This window comes from Clupea harengus, chromosome 21 (genome assembly GCF_900700415.2).
Source record: "Clupea harengus chromosome 21, Ch_v2.0.2, whole genome shotgun sequence".
NCBI lineage: Eukaryota > Metazoa > Chordata > Actinopteri > Clupeiformes > Clupeidae > Clupea > Clupea harengus.
In genome coordinates, this window is record NC_045172.1 from 10,777,353 (window position 1) to 10,782,352 (window position 5,000).

The window sequence follows — 5,000 nt, forward strand, 5'->3', positions numbered from 1 at the left end:
GTGCATCTGTGTGTGTGTGTGTGGGTGTGTGTGTGTGTGTGTGTGTGTGTGTGTGTGTGTGTGTGTGTGTGTGTGTGTGTGTGAGAGACAGAGAAAATGTGTGTTAAGGCTAAAATTAGGAGGTGGGAGGGAGCGGCCAGGAGGGTTGGTGATTCGCAGTGACGGGGGTGAAGGATAACCTTTAGTGTGGGTGATTAATTTGTAACACTGTGTCCACTGTGAGCTAGGTGCTAGCATTCGCCCTGATACACATTCACACACACACATACACACACACACACACATACATACATACACACACACACACACACACAAACGCACGCACACACTCACACACACACATACACACACACACACACACACACAAATACATTCACACACATTAGCTACTAAGGAATAGGATTTTTTATGTTATGGTTATTCCATCTGAATATTAATATTTCCAGTAGTCAAAATGAATTTGGCAGAACATTTCCTAATGTAGCCTAATTCACTTCCCTTAATGTTTCAGGGGTTTTACGGGATTATTAAATAGATTTATACATGGATTGGGGAATAATTAAAGGGTTGTCTCATACATACTATCAAACTAAGTAGAAATCAAGAGCATCTTTCCATAATAATTGTGCCTTATTTTGTGGCTTCATAGAACACTACGCTAAAGTACTCTATATTTGAAAGATTATTAAGGGCTCTGAGGGTTTTTAACAGTAAAAGTTTGTTTTTAATGTTTCTGAAATAACATGGCAACCGAACACGACAAACAAGGACTTCCTCAGTCATCTCCTGTGGCCTTTTCTGTGCGTGTTGACTTTGACATTATCAACTGTTTTCGTAATGGAAAGAAAATTATGTTTTGGACTCGTCACCTTGTTGTTTAGTTTTGCAGCATATTTATTCATTTATATATATGTTTTTGCGGAAAGCGAGGATCTTGCTTTCAGCAGATAATTACTTTTTGCAACTTGAAGCACTCACACAACCTCTCCAGGAATACAACCTGTGCAGTTGGTCCACGGCGAAAGACAGAAAGAAAGTAATTATTGAGTGTTAGGTGAAAGAGATTTTGTGTTTGTGTCAACAAGTGATGGTTCCAATTAAAAGAGGGATTTGCATCTGTCAGGAAGAAAGTGTAGGGTTTTGCATTTATCTCCCTTGCTGTTCATTGTTATGCTCAAGTTTGTTTGTGAAATGCATAAAACCGTTACTAGCTGTAAGTTTGTCTCCAGGAAATCCTAAACAGTTCTTGGAAACCTGAAAGGTGATTCACATCAACTGCGCAGCGATTATTTGTAAAGTGATTTGAAAAGTCATCCCAACTTAGGTTGAATGACTAGGAAGAAGGTTCAAGTTTTTTCTCTGCCTTTGTTTTGCCTTTCACTTGACATCAGCATTAGATATATATTAGTACTATGAGTACAGGCTACACACACACACACACACACACACACACACACACACACACACACACACACACACACACACACACACACACACACACACACACACAGACCCCTCATTCTATATGTTATACACTCAAACATGCTTTCCATAACCTCTCTCAGTATCCTTCTCTCTTCCTCTCCCTCTCTCTCGCTCTCTCTCCGTGTGTGTGTGTGTGTTTGTGTGTGTGTTTGTGTGTGGGGGGCATTTTGGGGGGAGAGTGGTGACTCATAGTGTTGCTGTGATGAGATCAGTAGCAGTGATACCTGTCATTTACAATTATTCTCAGTTTCCCCTCAGCCTCTGTCAACACAGCCTCTGTGTTATTTGTGTCTTTCTTCTCTTCTCTTCTCTTCTCTTCTCTTCTCTTCTCTGGCATTCTCTTCTCTTCTGTTCTCTTCCTTACTGTTCTCTTCTCTTCTCTTCTGTTCTCTTCCTTATACTGTTCTCTTCTCTTCTCTGGCAATCTCTTCTTTTATATTTTCCTCTTCTCGTCTCCCCTCCTCTCTTCCAGCCTAGTCTTTTTCTCTGTTTTTCATGCCAGTGTTTGAGTCTGTCTTGCCCCCTACGTGCTCTCATTTTCTCCATTTTCCTTCTCTCCCTCCATCCCCTGCTCCTCTGTTTTCTCACCTCCCCCTTGCCACTCATCCTTGAGCCTGTGTGTGTGTGTGTGTGTGTGTGTGTGTGTGTGTGTGTGACTAGCATGAGATTGTGATGACTCCTGTGCTGTTTGACTGACATGCTTTTGAGCACTCCATTTCACCGCAGGGCTGAAGCATGTCCGCCTGCTTCTCACACACACACACACACACACACACACACATGCACCACACGTGCAAACATGCGTTAAGTCACCTCATGCACACTAACACGCATAGATGGTCTTCTCACAATCACACTTTTATTGATGCCTAGTTTTTTCCTTGATCAATATATGTGTGAGTGTGTGTGTGTGTCTGTGTGTGCGTGTCTATGTATGTGTGGATGTGCACTCTTCTCTACATGTGTGACCATGCCTCAATCTCTCCACACAGCTATGAAATTTAACAACCAGTTTTTATGTTTCCGTGGGCACCATCCTGGACACCTCCACCGGCATGGCCTCCTCCTGCGCCACCCCACCCCCACCCCCACCCCCCTGTGCGAGCTCACCAACTCCACGCTCTGCTGCGCTGCCTGGCCGTCCATCATGTTAATGTTGATCAGGAGCAGATAATCATGTTTCTGTGGCCCGCAGGCTCGCCAAGCACAACCAATGATTTAGAGCCTAACAAGACCAAAACCCATTAGAATGGTTGTAATGCCGAGTAATACGTGTAATTATCTGTTAGCCACACCGTGTGTGTGTAGGTGTTTGTGTGTGTGTGTGTGTGTGTGTGTGTGTGCGTGCGTGCGTGCATGTGTGTGCGATGACAAGAAATCTGTGTGTAACTACACTCCATACCTGTATGTGTGTGTGTGTGTGTGTGTGAGAGAGAGTGTTTATAGATGCATTTATTTGTAGTCATGACTTGAGGTTGTGTGTTACATCTCTCCTTCCATTAGTGTTTGAGTCTTTCATAATGGATGCCTGTGTTTTTGAACTTGAATGTTTGTGTGTCTGTGTGCGTGTGTGCGTGTGTGTGTGTATGTGTGTGTGCCTGTGTGCATGTTTGTCTGATTGGAGGATGCATATTAACAAGGTTGTGCCTGGCATTCTCTCACTTGAGCACACACACACACACACACACACACTCACGCACACACACACTCACTCACACACACACACACACACACACACACACACACACTCACACACGCATGCAAGCAAGCACACACACACACGCGCGTGCGCGCGTGCATAGCTCCCTCTATAATGGAGTGTCTAAATATATCCGGTTTGGGCCAGATCTCTCAGCACTGCTGCTGCTGCCTCCGGAATGAATAAGAGATGGGCTTCAGAAGGGACAGGAAGAAAAGCAGATTCATCAGTGCTCTCTCTTTCTTTCTCTCTCTCTCTCTTTCTTCTCTCTTATCACTTTCTTCTCTCCCTCTTGCCTTCATCCCCCCCCCTCTCTCTCTCTCTTCCTCACTCCCTACCTCTGTCTTTTCTTTTTAACCTCTCCATCGTGGGCTTTCTTTCTCTCTATTCAGCTCTTTTTTTTCCAACTCATCTCATTGACTTTCCTTTATTTGCATGCTATCTTTCTTTACTCTCTATCTTTGGCTTCCATTCCGAGGCCTCCCTCCCTCTCTCCATCCCTCCCTCACTCCCTCCCTCTCTCCCTCTTTCTGTAAAGATCTTCTTTTCCTGGAAATCTCTAAAGGGAGCTCAGCCAGTGTGGCTCCCAGCAGGATACCATTCGGCACTGAGAGAGAGTGAGGAAGAGAGAGAGAGAGACAGAGAGAGAGAGAAACAGTTAGAGAGAGGGTGGGAGAGTGTGATAGAGAGAGAGAGAAAGAGGGAAATAGAGGGTTTAAAATTGCGTTTTGCACCAATCAGGGTTGGCGTTGCTGCACGGCCCCAGAGCCTGCAGGGTTGTGGAGTGATGGGATTGAGTGGCGTGTGTGTGTGTGATGCAAATGTTGCCCTTGTTTCATCACAACCAGGGCTGGGTGCTGACACATGCACCCCACACATATGTTATAGACACACACACAGGGCCCGGTGTATGCACACACACACACACACACACACACACACACACTTGCATACTCACACAGTGAGGAATGTGTTGGTATCCAGCTCGGACAGGACGTTCCGGGTTGGCGTTCCTTCCGTGCGTCGAGATGGAAAAGATTCCGCAGCTCAGGATGCCGGCGCTCAAGGATTTAGACTTTTAGTCCTCAGTCAGCCATCAGCTGACTAACCAGAACACACACACGCACACACACACACATGAACACACACACACACACACATGAACACACACACACACACACACACACACACACACACACAAACACACACACACAGGGAACGCTGAATCGTGTTTTGTAACGGAAGGAAGTACCACACACACACACACACACACACACACACACACACACACACACACACACACACACACCGGTTAGGCTATTTTCAGTCTATTTGGATAAAAACTAGCTTGTGTTTTAGCCATATGCATGAATGAAATTTACAGAGACATATACAAGTATAAAACCAGCCCTTGTCCAGCACTGCAGTGGTTAATGAACTGGAGTTGGGGCATCCCAGCATGCACTAGGGCCATCTGCCACAGAGTCTGTCCACTGGTGTCTGCTTTCAGACACATGCACACACAGACACAGACACAGACACAGACACGCACAGGGGCACTGGAGACGCTCTCGCTGGGGAGGATAAGGAGAAGCCTTTGAGGGAGGCATTGGTCACACACACACACACACACACACACACACACACACGCACACACACACACACACACATTTACATACACACAGACACACACATACACACACACACATACACACAAACATACACACACACACACACACACACACACACCACACCCACACACTGGGGCATTGTGTCTGCTTAAAGCGGTATGGTCTTAAAAGCATATCATTAGCTA